Consider the following 18317-nt stretch of genomic DNA (forward strand, 5'->3'; position numbering starts at 1 on the left):
CCCAGAGACACTGGCTCTTTAAAGGTCTCCAGACACATAAGACAGGTCAGGTAGTCCTCCATTGCAGAGATCTGCTCCATTTCAACAAAAATCACAAGACTCACGGATCTGTGTCCTCTGTGTGCAACGCCCTGCTGCAGACTGACTCAACTCTTTCACTTTCTTGAGTCGTTCACACCCGAGTAAGCAGCAGCAGCAGCAGCAGCGGCAACAGCAGCAGCAGCAGCAGCAACAGCAGCAGCAGCAGCAGCAGCAGCAGCAGCAGCAGCAGCAGCAGGGGGAGCTGTAGGGATGTTCACTGGCTGTAATCAGTTCTACAGAATTTTACGGAATGTCTGCCTCTGGTACTACTAATTCTACTGATTAGAGAAGGCAAGCATGTTTGGAGGCAATTCAAAGTGCTTCACAAAACAAAAAATGCAAATGCAAGGTCCCATATCATGCAAACTCGACTTTTCAGAGCTTTTAACCTTCTAACAGTGCTATTGGTTTCTCATATATGTGCCCAAAGTAGTTTTTTGATTAGCGATAGAACAACATCCCTCCCTTTCCTCGGATCTGCAGACGGATTACTACAGGGACGCGTCATACCTACAGGGACGCGTCATATCTACAGGGACGCGTCATACCTACAGGGACGCGTCATACAGGGACGCGTCATACAGGGACGCGTCATACCTACAGGGACGCGTCATACAGGGACGCGTCATACAGGGACGCGTCATACCTACAGGGACGCGTCATATCTACAGGGACGCGTCATACAGGGACGCGTCATACCTACAGGGACGCGTCATATCTACAGGGACGCGTCATACCTACAGGGACGCGTCATACAGGGACGCGTCATACAGGGACGCGTCATACCTACAGGGACGCGTCATACAGGGACGCGTCATACAGGGACGCGTCATACCTACAGGGACGCGTCATATCTACAGGGACGCGTCATACAGGGACGCGTCATACCTACAGGGACGCGTCATATCTACAGGGACGCGTCATCCCTACAACGTCATCCCTACAGGGACGCGTCATACCTACAGGGACGCGTCATCCCTACAATGTGATCCCTACAGGGACGCGTCATATCTACAGGGACGCGTCATACCTACAGGGAGCTAGATCTCAATACAATACACAACCCCGCCTCTGTGTGGCGTGGCCCCACCTCTGTGTGGAGTGGGTTCCGGCATCTCACCAACTACAAGCTCAGAGCCCCCCTTCCGCAGACAACAGAAAACTGGCCCAGCAACTGAATTCCTTCTATTGTAGATTTGACACCCCCTCCCCCAATGTGGCCACCTCTGCCAACCCAATCCCGGTCCCCCCCCCACCTCCCCCACCCCTCTCATGGTTCAGGAACAGGATATAAGCAGAATATTTGGTAAATCCAACCCATGAAAAGCTGCTGGACCAGATCGTGTCACTCTGGTCCGGTGAAACGTAAGACACTGTGCAGGCGAGCTGGCCCCTGTCTTTAGTGGCATTTTAAACACCTCCCTCGAGTCATGCCATGTCCCAGCCTGCTTCAAGTCGTCCATCATGGCCCCTTTCCTCAAGAAGCCCCGGATCACTGGAGTTAATGACCACAGACCTGTGGCGCTGTCGTCTGTAGTCATGAAGTCATTTGAGCGCCTGGTTCTTCCCCACCTCAAGACCTACACCTCCCCCCTTGCTGGACCCCCTGCTGGACCCTCTGCTGGACCCCCTGCTGGACCCCCTGTTGGACCCCCTGTTGGACCCCCTGCTGGACCCCCTGCTCGACCCCCTGCAGTTCGCCTACAGAGCCAACAGGTCTGTGGACGACGCTATCAACCTGGCTCTCCACTTCACCTGCAGCACCTGGACTCCCCGGGAACCTACACCAGGATCAGCACCACCTCCTGCTCTGCTCTAGGAGAAGCTCTTCCAGCTCAACATGCCTGACTCCACCTGCAGGGGGAGCACTGACTCCACCTGCAGGGGGAGCACTGACTTCCTAACTGATCAGAGGCAGTGCGTGCAGCTGGAGAAGAATATCTCAAACACTCAGACTATCAGCACAGGAGCTCCACAGGCCTGTGTACTTTCTCCCCTGCTCTTCTCCTTGTACACAAACTGCTGCATCTCCAGCCACGCCTCCGTAAAACTGATCAAGTTTGTGGACGACACCACCCTCATCGGGCTCATCTCGGATGGAGATGAGTCTGTCTACAGGAGGTGGACCGGTTGGTGTCCTGGTGCAGTGGTAACAACCTGGAGTTCAATGCCCAAAAACAGTGGGGATGATCGTGGACTTCAGGAAAGTCACAGCCCCCCCTCACTATCACAGACTCCCCCATCACCACTGTGGACTCCCTCCACCTTTCTCTGCACCACCATCACCAGGATCTCAAGTGGGGGCCCACCATCAGCTCCCTCATCAAGAAGGCCCAGCAGAGGAAGTACTTCCTGCTGCAGCTGAGGACAGCCAAGCTGATGATGGAGCAATTCTACACGGCCATCATTGAGTCCATCCTCACCTCCTCCATCACCTCCTCCATCACCGTGTGGTACGCTTGAGCCACAGCCAGGGACAAACATAGACTACAGCGCCCTCTGCTGAGAAGGTGATCGGCTGCAGACTTCAATCTCTGCAGGACCTGTACGTCTCCAGGACTCTGGGATGTGCAGGTCGTCCACGTAATGTTATTGGCCCTCTATAAAATAATAATAATATTTTTTGCATTACATGCTTTTATGCACGTAACATTCATGAGTTGGGGAACGCATTAGAGAGCTTCTTAGCGCAAACGAGAGCTTTACATGGGATGACGGCTTGTGCGCGATTTTGCGCGGGATTCACCCGTTCTACCACTACTACTAAGTATGCACGGGACTTGCATGAGTTGAGGAGTATAGTAGCAGCTTCATCAGAAGTGCTCTGACTATACCATTATAGACCTCAGTTATTAGTTAGAATAATATAAACAAATATCTAGCTTTTGTGTGACACATTTGTTTATTAAAAATAAAGTTGCCCAAGAGCTCTTAAAATGCACCAGAATTCCGGAAATATTGTCCACTGTTTTCAATATTTTCAGAGGGATCTACATGTGCTACAAATCACAAGCACAAATGTTGATCCACAATAACTGGTCTGAGCTGAGCCCTGGACCTCAGATCATAGAAACGGCAATTTCCATTTATTGTAATCACAGCGGGAAAAGTAAAACCTTTACTTGAGTAAGAGTATTGTAACACTGTCAAATATATTACTCGCGTAAGTATGGTGTCTACTTACGTTATTAAAAAGTAAATGTACTTGAGTACCTTCCACCTCTGCTGAGCTGAGAAGAGCTCTAATATTCTCACATTTCACACGATGTTTTGCTAAATGTACTTATTTTGAGCATGTTTTGTTCCCTCGTTACACACACGCTGGAGCTTCACTCACACTTGTTTACGAGCTCGTCTTCGCAGCTTCTTCTTTGAGCCTCACAAAAACTCTCTTGAGATCTGGAGGTTTCACTGTTTTAAAGGCTATAAATCATCACCAAACTCAAATTGTGTTCATCTGTGCGCTTGTATTAGCATGTTAGCCAAGGTTAAAGGCACCTGATGCTTACGGCCTTAAAACAAGAAAACAGAACTTAATTTGTACTTCTATTCCTCACTTTAATAAAGTGGTGAGTTTTATACATTTCACACTTTTCACAACTTTAAAAACCTAGAGCAGAGTTTATCGCAGACATTAGCACACCTGCCCCCACGCCCTGCTTTGCTAAGAATAAAACACCTTATTTGGGCTCTAACCACCAGAGTCACTGTTAAAAACAGCATTATTATACATTTATTGTGTCGTGTGAAATGGAAGAACAAAAGTAAAGTTTGTTTGCTTCTCTCGCTGTATAAACTCCTTTGGCCTGGACTCTACCTCGCAGCTCACGGCGCTTTGACAAAATGTCTCTTCTTTTCTCTCTCTTGCAAAGTTGGCTCCGTCTTTGACCCTGTCTAAATCCCAGCGCCTCACCACTGCGCGGCGAACGGTTCAAAAGTGCACCGCTGAATTAAGGCGCTGTCAGAGCCGCGACCTCCTTCACTAAAACTCTCCCATTTCAACGCTTTGTTTTGGTCCAAAGCGCGGCGAGGACTCGGAGAAGGCAAACACACACATATATATATATTACAGAGCGGTGAAGTTGTCTTTGAGCACACGCTGAGCAGACGTGTTATGTAACGAGAAGCAGACCGGAATTAGCATAATGTGAATGTGAACGTGTGAAAAGGAACAAAATGAGAACAAACACCTTTTCCTAAGGTGTGATAAACGGAGACTTTTGAGCGTTTGTGACAACTGGGGATCTGGATTCTTGAAGTCAACACTTTCACGTAGAGGTGAATGGTCTTTAAAAACACAGAGGAGCTTCGGTCGTTAGAATGTGCTAGGGTCCTAGCCGCCTTGAACGTCACAAATTATGATGATTTGATGATGATTTTGGCAAGTTTTAGGTGAATACTTGCAGACTTGTTTATCTACAGATGCTTTTTTGCCCCAAATCCTACATTTTTGCATCGTTTAAACACAATTTCACAGCTTGAAAACGTCGTGTGTTCCATCTTTATTCATAAAAAAGCAAACTAACCGCTCCGATGATGTGAAACGCTTGTGTTGCAGTCAGAAGAGCCGTCTTCGCAGAAGTACAGAGGCGTCCACTTTGGGAACATGACAGGGCGGAGGGGGCGGAGCGAGGAGGCGGCGGACGACGACTTGCCCGGCCCGGGACACTACTACCCCGAAGTGTAAGTGCGTCGCCGATTCGAGGCTTTGGTCCGGGAGAAACTACCGAGAAATGACAGAGAAAACAGACAATCGGGGGAAATCGAGGGTGTCATGAAGTTTAGTCTCGAGACCACCAATGCGCTGAGAAACCCCGCGGCTGCGTTGTGGTCGCGCAGCACGTACGTTAGCACCTTTTGTACGCAAGACCCCGCCAGGCTAAAGTATGACATCACAGTCACATTCACGCCAATACCGATTTCAAAGACGATTTAGAGCTCATTTTCTTTGATTTTCTATGTCCCTTACAAGATAAAATACAAACATGTTGGTCTGTTTTAATGAGTCATGAAGGAAGACACATATTATGAACTCGTTCTGATGAGTTGGCACAGTGCTGCCCCCTACTGTCCGGGCAGAATTGACTCATTTTGACCCTCATTGACCTTGAAATCAATCGGAAATCCGTGCAACAACTTCACAAATATCGTGACGCAAAGTGTTGAAATACTAATCTAGACAGTTCACATTTCATCGTCTTGACAACCGAGATCAACTCTGCAGCAATATCGATCCACCTCGAGTCGCCTGAGGACTGAGGACTTGTAGTTTCTTGTGTTTCGGTGAGTTCGTAGAAGAGCTTGGACGGTCAGCAGTGTCCAGGGTCAGAGGTCAGGGGTCCGGAGCGGCCTGCTTCTCTTACGGCTTTATAGTGTCACCGCCCGAACACATGGCTCCCGAGGGCCGCGGATCACACTGAGCAGCGGTAGCTCAAAGCCTGGGGGTCTCGAAGAGGAAGTGGTCAGCAACAGAGTGGAACGGATCGGCGATAATAAATGATGAGAGCCAGGCCTCGGTCCACGATCTTCTCCAGGCCGCGGCCCCGAGCTCGGTCCCAAAGGTCTCGCTCCGTTTGTAACATCGTCAGTGGACCTCACTCGCTTTTACCGCCTGCGTAAAAGAGTCAGATATACAGCGATCCCTCGTTTATCGCGGGGGTTACGTTCCAAGAAGAACCCGCGGGAGTCGAAATCCGCGAAGTAGAAACGTTTATTTTTTTACAGTTATTATACAATGAAATACTCCATAAAACATTGAAAGCAAGGAACAAAACCTTTTTACAGGCCCAAGCATTTATTTAACAAATAAAAGTACTATATAAACGTTTGTACTGTACTCTCACCGCTCTCACCGGCCTCGCAAACTTCAATTTGGCAAGCGGTTTTACGTACGTGTACATATGAATCCATAACGTTATTGACACGGGTAGAGAAGACGCGGAGAGACTGTTTAGCCAATCAGAATGCAGAACACAATGCATGATGAAAATCCGTGAAGCAGCGAGACCGTGAAAAGTGAACCGCGTTATAGCGAGGGATCACTGTATCCGCACAGACTCGACGCGGCATCTACTGTGACTCGACAGCCTCACAAAAGCTGAATCCTTTGCTTGCGGTGAAGGAGAAAGTAAAACGTGCTGCACAGGAACAGGGCTGAGCTCACGGCATCGAGGGAAAGGGAAGAGACGTATGATTCCATGGATTGTTTCTCAAACCAGCTCTCGTTTCCTGTCCGTAGTTCTCTAGATGTCGGGGTCAGGAGCCTGTCTTTTCACTCCTTGTCGTCTCTTGGTTTGTGTCGTGTGCAGCGTGGAAGAGACTCACTACGAGAATGTGAACCTGAAGAAGGAGCAGAGGCCCCGCGCCGAGCTCCTGATCCCCCGATACCTCGAGCAGCTGCTCCTACAGGAGGAGAAGAAGGTGAGACACACTGCCCCCTACAGGAGGAGGAGGAGGTGAGACACACTGCCCCCTACAGGAGGAGGAGGTGAGACACACTGCCCCCTACAGGAGGAGGAAGTGAGACACACTGCCCCCTACAGGAGGAGGAGGAGGTGAGACACACTGCCCCCTACAGGAGGAGGAGAAGGTGAGACACACTGCCCCCTACAGGAGGAGGAGGAGGTGAGACACACTGCCCCCTACAGGAGGAGGAGGAGGTGAGGAGGTGAGACACACTGCCCCCTACAGGAGGAGGAGGAGGTGAGACACACTGCCCCCTACAGGAGGAGGAGAAGGTGAGACACACTGCCCCCTACAGGAGGAGGAGGAGGTGAGACACACTGCCCCCTACAGGAGGAGGAGGAGGTGAGGAGGTGAGACACACTGCCCCCTACAGGAGGAGGAGGAGGTGAGACACACTGCCCCCTACAGGAGGAGGAGGAGGTGAGACACACTGCCCCCTACAGGAGGAGGAGGAGGTGAGACACACTGCCCCCTACAGGAGGAGGAGGAGGTGAGACACACTGCCCCCTACAGGAGGAGGAGGAGGTGAGACACACTGCCCCCTACAGGAGGAGGAGGAGGTGAGACACACTGCCCCCTTCAGGAGGAGGAGGTGAGACACACTGCCCCCTACAGGAGGAGGAGGAGGTGAGACACACTGCCCCCTACAGGAGGAGGAGGTGAGACACACTGCCCCCTACAGGAGGAGGAGGAGGTGAGACACACTGCCCTCTACAGGAGGAGGAGGTCAGACACACTGCCCCCTACAGGAGGAGGAGGTGAGACACACTGCCCCCTACAGGAGGAGGAGGTGAGACACACTGCCCCCTACAGGAGGAGGAGGAGGTGAGACACACTGCCCCCTACAGGAGGAGGAGGAGGTGAGACACACTGCCCCCTACAGGAGGAGGAGGAGGTGAGACACACTGCCCTCTACAGGAGGAGGAGGAGGAGGTGAGACACACTGCCCCCTACAGGAGGAGGAGGAGGTGAGACACACTGCCCCCTACAGGAGGAGGAGGAGGTGAGGAGGTGAGACACACTGCCCCCTACAGGAGGAGGAGGAGGTGAGGAGGTGAGACACACTGCCCCCTACAGGAGGAGGAGGAGGTGAGACACACTGCCCCCTACAGGAGGAGGAGGAGGTGAGACACACTGCCCCCTACAGGAGGAGGAGGAGGTGAGGAGGTGAGACACACTGCCCCCTACAGGAGGAGGAGGAGGTGAGACACACTGCCCCCTACAGGAGGAGGAGGAGGTGAGACACACTGCCCCCTACAGGAGGAGGAGGAGGTGAGGAGGTGAGACACACTGCCCCCTACAGGAGGAGGAGGAGGTGAGACACACTGCCCCCTACAGGAGGAGGAGGAGGTGAGACACACTGCCCCCTACAGGAGGAGGAGGAGGTGAGACACACTGCCCCCTACAGGAGGAGGAGGAGGTGAGACACACTGCCCCCTACAGGAGGAGGAGGAGGTGAGACACACTGCCCCCTACAGGAGGAGGAGGAGGTGAGACACACTGCCCCCTTCAGGAGGAGGAGGTGAGACACACTGCCCTCTACAGGAGGAGGAGGTCAGACACACTGCCCCCTACAGGAGGAGGAGGTGAGACACACTGCCCCCTACAGGAGGAGGAGGTGAGACACACTGCCCCCTACAGGAGGAGGAGGAGGTGAGACACACTGCCCCCTACAGGAGGAGGAGGAGGTGAGACACACTGCCCCCTACAGGAGGAGGAGGAGGTGAGACACACTGCCCTCTACAGGAGGAGGAGGAGGTGAGACACACTGCCCTCTACAGGAGGGGGAGGAGGTGAGACACACTGCCCTCTACAGGAGGAGGAGGAGGTGAGACACACTGCCCTCTACAGGAGGAGGAGAAGCCCTCGGCTCTGATCCCTGTTTGACTTTTCATTTCCACTTTGCAATTGTTTTGCTCATAGTTTGAAAAGTTTTGTAATTTTTTGTCTTTTTCGCCGACGGCGTTTCTTCTCTGCTTCAGGGCCTGTTTAAGCTGAGAACTCTGCTGAACACATCTGCATCTCATGTTTTTCATATGCATATTTATGTTTTAATTGATTTTTTTCAATTTTTAAAAGATATACAAAAAAAAAAGAATATTAATAAGAATGGCACAATATATCCATAAAGGTTTTGAATTTAAGTCTGAATGCAATTTTTTCCATTTGCCTGATGTCTGTTCCTATGTCGGTCCTTGGTCGTTGGTGACGTTTGCGTCATTTGCAGCCAAAAGTACATTCCAAAAGTATCCATTTCTTGTGTCCATGGCAGGAGTTTTGAGGCCCAAGTACATAGTATACAATTGTTGATTTCAGTTCTCAGGACAGCTCTCGGTGGTCGCCAGTAAGAGAGACCTTCAGTTTTCTGTACAGTCAGTTTGTATCCAGACGTTGGGCCAGTATCATGATGGAAGTAGATCACATTGAGTGTGGACATTTCTGGTTTGCTCAAATATAGTAGGACATCATCTGAGTAGCAGTCAACTTTATGTTCTGTCCCATCAATTGAGACACTACGAATTGTTTCCGATTGTCTAATATATTGAGCTAATGGTTCCAAGGACAAAGCGAACAACAGGGGTGACCAAGCACAGCCCTGCCTCGCCCGTCTTAAAAGACAGTGAGTCTGTCAACTGACCGTTAATTTTGATTCTTGATGTGGTAAAGAGCCCCAATATTTTTTATTATTAAGTCATCTTTAATAAATGGGGCCAGCAACAGAATCAAAATCTTTCTCTGCGTTTAGACTTATTATTACAGCTTTGTTTTGTTTCTTTTTTATATGGTTTATTGTCGGTGTAATCCCTCATTCGTCCAGGCGTGTTCCATAGTAGAAAAAGCTTCAGTTGTAGTCATCTGGACTCAGTTTGAAAAAATAGACGTTTCGACTCTCATCCAAGAGTCATTGTCAATAACAGAATTTAGATCGAGAACTCCGATATTAATACTGTTCTGTGGTAAGACCCACCCATTGGGAGGCGCCTTCCTGAAGTAGAAAGAGTTGTTTGTTTCAACAGAAACTCCCTCCTTGTATCTACCGAGCCTATTCAGAATCTTAATGGGCTGTTAGAATCCTCTTTGTCTTTGTGAGACCCTGGCTCAACCACCCTGAGTACCTGATTAGCATCTGAATGTCCTTGTCCTGGTCCTCTACCTTTCCAGGGGTTCAGTAACCCATTATAAATAACAGGAAGATTAAACCTTAGCCCTCCATTTCTGTTTAAAGAAGGTCTTCTTTTTTTAACAAAAATAGCTTCCTTAACTCCTCTTTCAAACCATCTTTTCTCCTGCTTAAAACCTTCACCTCACCGTCTTCAAACGAGTGATTAGAGGCTTCAAGATGGAGATGCACGGCACTCTGAGGTCCTGAACTTGTATTTCTTCTGTGCTGATAAAGCCTCTTGTGTAGAGGCTGTTTCGTCTCACCTATGTAACGTTCTTTACAGCTTTCTTCACTGCATTGGATCGAATAAACTACATTGCTCTGTTTTTGAGTCGGCAACTTGTCCTTAGGGTGAACCAGTTTTTGTCTTAAAGTGTTGCCTGGTTTAAAATAAACAGGGACTTCGTGTTGTCTAAAAATTCTCTGCAGTTTTTCCGACAGGCCAGACACATAAGGGATAGAAACACCCTTCCTTCTCTGTTCAGTTTCCCTTTTGTCCTGCTTCTTGGTTCTCTTCACTCTGTTGAGAGCCCAAGCGGGGTAACCACAGGCTGAGAGGGCATTGCGGACATGTTTTTCCTCTTTCTTCTTGCCCTCTGAGCTGGTGGGCACACCTTGAGCTCTGTGTTGTAAGGTTCTGATCACCCCCAGCTTGTGCTGTAGTGGGTGGTTGGAACCAAAGAGCAGATACTGGTCCGTGTGTGTAGGTTTCCTATATACTTCTATTTGGAGTTTCCCGTCCTCTCCTCTGATCGTGGAACAATCAAGAAAGGCCAAGCGATTCTCCTAATCACTCGTTTGAAGACGGTGAGGTGAAGGTTTTAAGCAGGAGAAAAGATGGTTTGAAAGAGGAGTCAAGGAAGCTATTTTTGTTAAAAAAGTAAGACCTTCTTTAAACAGAAATGGAGGGCTAAGGTTTAATCTTCCTGTTATTTATAATGGGTTACTGAACCCCTGGAAAGGTAGAGGACATTCAGATGCTAATCAGGTACTCAGGGTGGTTGAGCCAGGGTCTCACAAAGACAAAGAGGATTCTAATAGCCCATTAAGATTCTGAATAGGCTCGGTAGATACAAGGGGGAGTTTCTGTTGAAACAAACAACTCTTTCTACTTCAGGAAGGCTCCTCCCAATGGGCGGGTCTTACCACAGTACAGTATTAATATCGGAGTTCTCGACCTAAATTCTGTTATTGACAATGACTCTTGGATGAGAGTCGAAACGTCTATTCTTTCAAACTGAGTCCAGATGACTACAACTGAAGCTTTTTCTACTATATGGTTTAGTATGTGTAAGGATCGTCTTATGTTATCTTACGTTTGTCGTTTGGTAATACATTCTGTCCTATCATTGTCAATGAAATTTGGGAGTATTTGTTCCATTATTTTGGACATAATTGAGGTCTATATACAATAGTTCACATTCAGAATTGAGATTGGTCTGTATGAAGCACAATCGAGTCGGTGAATCGCTTCTTTAGGTATTCAAAATATGAAAAAGAAAATTATTCGTGTGTTTTTTTTAGTGCCCAGTAAAGTTGTTAAAAGCAGTGCCCCCCGGGGGTCGAGCGGTGTAGCTCCTGAAGCAACCCTCCCGGTTTGTGGGTATTATAGACAAATATCAGCAGCAGGGCGAAGCAGTTTCAGTCCGCCTCATATTTCATTAAAAAAAGCATTGTTAGTTCACTCTTCCTATTATTATTTTAACACCTTCATGTTTAAAGCTACGCTATTATATTTACCATTTAATATCATACCAACACTAATATTTAGATTAGTTAAAGTGACTTCAGACATGAATTTTGAGTAATTGGCCAAACCCACACCTTGATTATCTCTGCTTTTACATATTCCTATTTCAATCATTTCTTCTAGTAGTAGAATTGTTGTAGTTGAGTACTTGTCCTCAAGGGAACTGGTTTGCAGAGAACAAGATGACAGGAGGAAATGAGAGAATTGCTCTTTAAATAGAGTTGAGTTTTCTTAAATTATAGAACACAAATGTGCTGTAAATGAGAGAAAGCACATTTGTATTTTAAATCTGGAATGTGGCATTGTTTTAATGTCCTTCTGTGCATTGATGTGGTCTGTTAATCCCAGTGTTGCCTACAGGGGGCAGTGCAACACAAGCCATGTGTTAGTATTGGTGTTAGTGTTAGTCCATGAATCTACTGCATCCATAGATTTATATGGGACATTGTAACTTCAGAAGCTGTTTTATCATAAAGGCACATAAACATCAGCCCTTAAAGCAGCTCCTACACTCCATTAACTCTACAACCGTGTATTTAACAAGATTTTGACGGATCGTACACATAGATTTGTTGATATTTATTTCCAAGCCTGATTTATTCATGTTTTGACATCAAATATGCACCATTTCAAAAAGTTTACACCAATTTAAACTAAAATCTAGTTTACTTAAATACTAAATATGTTTATGATATGTCGACAAAACCTCACTCTGTCTCATTTTTCAGATTTGCGTCCTAAATATGTTCATTTTGGTAATTTTTACAGATGAAGTGGCTTATTCATAAAAGTACCTTTCGTCTTTGAATCCAATCAAATAGATTTGTGGTCAATGTACAGATGCACACACGCATACTGACGGCACAGGGAGCGGGCGTTAAGGTGATTCGCACGTGCACACTTCGTATTGGCTCAAATCCACATCAATATAAGAACAGAAGAAGGCGATTGAGTTTGTACAGGTCCCAATTCCGTCAGCCCCTGTACGCGTGGATACTGTATGTTTTGAGATGTCTACTGACTACCAAATCGTTTTCTCTGCTCCTCTGGGACCCGTGGCATCAGCTCGGTTTGTGAAGAGCAGAAAAATGTGGGACTGATGTAGATTTGACATGATAAACCCCTAAGTGTTCCATACGCGCAAACTCCTCCAGTTTGACTTACGCTGCAGGATTTGGAGTCGGGGGACAGCAGTGTTTTCCGAAGGAGGACATTACATTGGATTCTCATGAATAACAATCAGCCTGGACTGGAGCTGTGCTGTGCTGCGGGGCATCCGGTACTTTTACCACAGCCCAGCGACTCACAGCACTGTGCGATAAGTTAGAATGCAATTTTGACCCTGACACTCGGGGGGAAATGTATGAGCAAGATTTTCTACAATTTGTCGTGTTTTACTGGAGATGCACTGAGCTGCAGTGTGGTGAGAGCAGAACACGTATGAGCCGTGTGGTGAGAACAGAACATGTAAGAGCAGTGTGGTAAGAGCAGAACATGTATGAGCAGTGTGGTAAGAGCAGAACATGTATGAGCAGTGTGGTAAGAGCAGAACATGTATGAGCAGTGTGGTGAGAGCAGAACATGTATGAGCAGTGTGGTGAGAACAGAACATGTATGAGCAGTGTGGTGAGAACAGAACATGTATGAGCAGTGTGGTAAGAGCAGAACATGTATGAGCAGTGTGGTAAGAGCAGAACATGTATGAGCCGTGTGGTGAGAACAGAACATGTATGAGCAGTGTGGTGAGAGCAGAACATGTATGAGCAGTGTGGTAAGAGCAGAACATGTATGAGCTGTGTGGTGAAAGCAGAACATGTATAAGCAGTGTGGTGAGAGCAGAACATGTATGAGCCGTGTGGTGAGAACAGAACATGTATGAGCAGTGTGGTGAGAACAGAACATGTGTGAGCAGTGTGGTGAGAACAGAACATGTGTGAGCAGTGTGGTGAGAACAGAACATGTATGAGCAGTGTGGTGAGAGCAGAACATGTATGAGCAGTGTGGTGAGAGCAGAACATGTATGAGCAGTGTGGTGAGAGCAGAACATGTATGAGCAGTGTGGTAAGAGCAGAACATGTATGAGCCGTGTGGTGAGAACAGAACATGTATGAGCCGTGTGGTGAGAACAGAACATGTATGAGCAGTGTGGTGAGAGCAGAACATGTATGAGCAGTGTGGTGAGAGCAGAACATGTATGAGCAGTGTGGTAAGAGCAGAACATGTATGAGCTGTGTGGTGAAAGCAGAACATGTATGAGCAGTGTGGTGAGAGCAGAACATGTATGAGCAGTGTGGTGAGAACAGAACATGTATGAGCAGTGTGGTGAGAACAGAACATGTATGAGCAGTGTGGTGAGAACAGAGCATGTATGAGCAGTGTGGTGAGAACAGAGCATGTATGAGCAGTGTGGTGAGAACAGAACATGTGTGAGCAGTGTGGTGAGAACAGAACATGTATGAGCAGTGTGGTGAGAACAGAACATGTATGAGCAGTGTGGTGAGAACAGAACATGTTTGAGCAGTGTGGTGAGAACAGAACATGTATGAGCAGTGTGGTGAGAACAGAACATGTGTGAGCAGTGTGCACGGAAACAACACAACGCGACAGTGGAGCTGATGAACATGTTTCTATGACAGTTTAGACATTCAATAAAAACAAAACCGATTATTTGGCTCTTGTTTACAGCTTGGTTGCTCGGTAACAGTTATGGGAAACACAGTATGTCCTGCACAAGACTTTAAAGTCAAACCATACTTTTACATCTTTGACTTGTTAATTGCTGTTCTAACTTTGTTGTTTTTTGCCCTCCTCTCTGCCCTCCTCTCTGCCCTCCTCTGTGTCCTCCTCTGTGTCCTCCTCTCTGCCCTCCTCTGTGTCCTCCTCTGTGTCCTCCTCTGTGTCCTCCTCTCTGCCCTCCTCTGTGTCCTCCTCTGTGTCCTCCTCTGTGTCCTCCTCTCTGCCCTCCTCTGTGTCCTCCTCTCTGCCCTCCTCTGTGTCCTCCTCTCTGCCCTCCTCCGTGCCCTCCTCTCTGCCCTCCTCTGTGTCCTCCTCTCTGCCCTCCTCCCTTCTCTCCTCTCTGCCCTCCTCTGTGTCCTCCTCTGTGTCCTCCTCTCTGTCCTCCTCTCTGCCCTCCTCTCTGTCCTCCTCTCTGCCCTCCTCCCTTCTCTCCTCTGTGTCCTCCTCTCTGCCCTCCTCTGTGCCCTCCTCTGTGTCCTCCTCTGTGCCCTCCTCTGTGTCCTCCTCTCTGCCAGGGCGTTCCAGGGCCGGGCCAGTACGACATCCCCAGTCAGTTTGAGAGATCTGCCAGCTCTGGGAGGTGGTGCGCCCCCATGTCCCAGGCTCAGGTACTGCACCCACATGAGACACAAGTGGTTTAAACTGAAAGACTCTGAATGAAGTACAATCAGGTTAATGCTTTTAAAAAACCTGCTAAACTAATCTTTTTGAACTTAAGAAAGAACAAAACAAATGTCACATTTAGTCCAAAGTTCAAGATAAATGATCAGAAAACCCCCGATGATCAAGAAAGAAGTCTCATTCATTTGTTTGAACTAATCTACCACTACAAAAGCATGTTCTGAACTCAAGTCCTCCTCAGTATTCACCGCGAGTTTGTAAATGCTTTTCACAGATTTCAGAGGCCAGAGGGAGATTTGCCGTCACAGTAAAGCTAACAACAACTAGCATGCTAACGGGGCACAGAATAAAACACTGTATAATTAGTTGCGCACTGAATGTATTTTCCACTCGTATCTGACTTTATTCACCTTATTCCGGAAGCTTGAGCGCCGCACCCGATGTAGTCCTCCTTCTGGTCGTTAGCAAAGAGCTGCTTACGGCTAACGGCTAGAGCCTTCCCAGAGTCCTTCACTTCAGAGTCAGTCACAGATCGATGGACTTTAGAGCATGTTTCTGGGGCGAGACTTTTCCCACGTTCTCCACTGAACAGTGGAGTGAACAGCGCTCCCGCTGGACCAGAGGTGCCATTACAGCTCAAGTGCTGATACACGGACAAAAGAGGCAAAAGTGGGCGGGGCGGAATAAGTCAAATAAAAAATCACATACAGCCCCTTTAACAGACACGTGACTTATTATGCAAAATGTCCTTATTAGAGCTTGTCCCATGTTAGAGCTTTGTCCCCCTGGAGCTCGAGCCGGATTTAGCTTCATCAAGAGCGTTTACGAGCTTGTCTTCCCTGCTCCTTCTCTGAGCCTCACAAAAACACTTCGGTTTCACTTTGATTTGTGACATCAAAAGTCGCCAAATCCGGGTCACTAAGCAATATTGTCCGGCCCATCAGGGTGAAACGGGCCATGGGCCGGACCACATTGCTTGGTTATTCCAGTTGGTCTTTGCTTTAGTCCTGTTTTTATGTGACGGAGCAAACTCGATTTATTTTTGATTTACTTCAGTTAAACCACAGATTTCTGTGGAATAGAACATTGTGAGGTGTGAATATTGGATATAAATAATAAAACGGTCTTAATGAGATTAGTCTGAGCCCTGTGGACGTAGAGAAACAGGTTTTTATTCCATCTTTAACTATTGTTATTATTTTGTTTCAAACTGACTTCAGATGAAAAGGGCGTGTCATTGTCATTGTTCATGTATGTACCGTGAATGTGTGAGTGTGCTGAATAATGCAGAGCGCTCTGGCAGATCTGTGTCAGAGTTACGTTTATTTTCTAAAACCATCACACGGACACATTTTGAGGCAATCTGGTGGGAGCAATATGGAATTACAGTTGATTTAAGTGTTTTTATCCCGGTCCAAATCGCCCAAAGACAAAATGATAATCAAAACGTGCTGGTGTAAAGCGCTATCATGGCGAGCGGGGACACGCCGCCGCCGCCGCCGCACGTGCAGCGCAATCACATTATACACGATATTAGTCGTGTGTTTCTGTCTCATCCCGAATGCCCAGTTCAGAAATATCACTTTCATTTTGCGCAGGCGACGACGAGGCCACACGTCAGGGGCCACACGTCAGGGGCCACACGTCAGGGGCCACACGTCAGGGGCCACACGTCAGGGGCCGCGCTAACCAAATCCAGTCTGTAAACACGGTAATGGACTCGAGCGGGACGACGCCCGTGTCCAAACAGCAGAGGCGAAATGATCCATCGGGTTAAACCAGGGGTCCTCTAAACCAGGGGTCCTCTAAACCAGTGGTCCTCTAACCCAGGGATCCTCTAAACCAGGGGTCCTCTAACCCAGGGGTCCTCTAAACCAGTGGTCCTCTAAACCAGTGGTCCTCTAACCCAGGGATCCTCTAAACCAGGGGTCCTCTAACCCAGGGGTCCTCTAAACCAGTGGTCCTCTAACCCAGAGGTCCTCTAAACCAGTGGTCCTCTAACCCAGGGGTCCTCTAAACCAGGGGTCCTCTAAACCAGGGGTCCTCTAAACCAGAGGTCCTCTAACCCAGGGGTCCTCTAAACCAGTGGTCCTCTAACCCAGGGATCCTCTAAACCAGGGGTCCTCTAACCCAGGGGTCCTCTAAACCAGTGGTCCTCTAACCCAGAGGTCCTCTAAACCAGGGGTCCTCTAAACCAGTGGTCCTCTAAACCAGTGGTCCTCTAACCCAGGGATCCTCTAAACCAGGGGTCCTCTAACCCAGGGGTCCTCTAAACCAGTGGTCCTCTAAACCAGTGGTCCTCTAAACCAGTGGTCCTCTAACCCAGGGATCCTCTAAACCAGGGGTCCTCTAACCCAGGGGTCCTCTAAACCAGTGGTCCTCTAACCCAGAGGTCCTCTAAACCAGTGGTCCTCTAACCCAGTGGTCCTTTAAACCAGTGGTCCTCTAACCCAGGGGTCCTCTAAACCAGGGGTCCTCTAAACCAGGGGTCCTCTAAACCAGAGGTCCTCTAACCCAGGGGTCCTCTAAACCAGTGGTCCTCTAACCCAGGGATCCTCTAAACCAGGGGTCCTCTAACCCAGGGGTCCTCTAAACCAGTGGTCCTCTAACCCAGAAGTCCTCTAAACCAGTGGTCCTCTAACCCAGTGGTCCTCTAAACCAGTGGTCCTCTAACCCAGGGGTCCTCTAAACCAGGGGTCCTCTAAACCAGGGGTCCTCTAAACCAGAGGTCCTCTAACCCAGGGGTCCTCTAAACCAGTGGTCCTCTAACCCAGTGGTCCTCTAAACCAGTGGTCCTCTAACCCAGGGGTCCTCTAAACCAGGGGTCCTCTAAACCAGGGGTCCTCTAAACCAGGGGTCCTCTAAACCAGTGGTCCTCTAACCCAGGGGTCCTCTAAACCAGGGGTCCTCTAACCCAGAGGTCCTCTAAACCAGGGGTCCTCTAAACCAGGGGTCCTCTAAACCAGGAGTCTTCTAAACCAGGAGTCTTCTAAACCAGGGGTCCTCAAAACCAGGAGTCTTCTAAACCAGAGGTCCTCTAAACCAGGGGTCCTCTAAACCAGGGGTCCTCTAAACCAGGAGTCCTCTAAACCAGGGGTCCTCTAAACCAGGAGTCCTCTAAACCAGGGGTCCTCTAAACCAGGGGTCCTCTAACCCAGGGGTCCGCTAAACCAGGAGTCCTATAAACCAGGGGTCCTCTAAACCAGGGGTCCTCTAAACCAGGAGTCCTCTAAACCAGGAGTCCTCTAAACAAGGGGTCCTCTAAACCAGGAGTCCTCTAAACCAGGAGTCCTCTAAACAAGGAGTCCTCTAAACCAGGAGTCCTCTAAACCAGTGGTCCTCTAAACCAGGGGTCCTCTATCCCAGGGGTCCTCTAACCGAGTGGTCCTCTAAACCAGGAGTCCTCTAAACCAGTGGTCCTTTAAACCAGGAGTCCTCTAAACCAGGAGTCCTCTAAACCAGTGGTCCTCTAAACCAGGGGTCCTCTATCCCAGGGGTCCT

General features: G+C 48.6%; 1 pseudogene; it reads right to left on the bottom strand.

Moving 5' to 3' along the window:
- LOC140347540 (zinc-binding protein A33-like) overlaps positions 1 to 80 on the bottom strand; it is a 1377-nt pseudogene extending 1297 nt beyond the window's left edge.
- Between the last annotated feature and the right edge of the window lie 18237 nt (positions 81 to 18317).

This window comes from Eucyclogobius newberryi, unplaced genomic scaffold (genome assembly GCF_026437365.1).
Source record: "Eucyclogobius newberryi isolate DKJ021-1_F unplaced genomic scaffold, fEucNew1.0.hap1 SCAF_6, whole genome shotgun sequence".
Taxonomy (NCBI): Eukaryota; Metazoa; Chordata; class Actinopteri; order Gobiiformes; family Gobiidae; genus Eucyclogobius; species Eucyclogobius newberryi.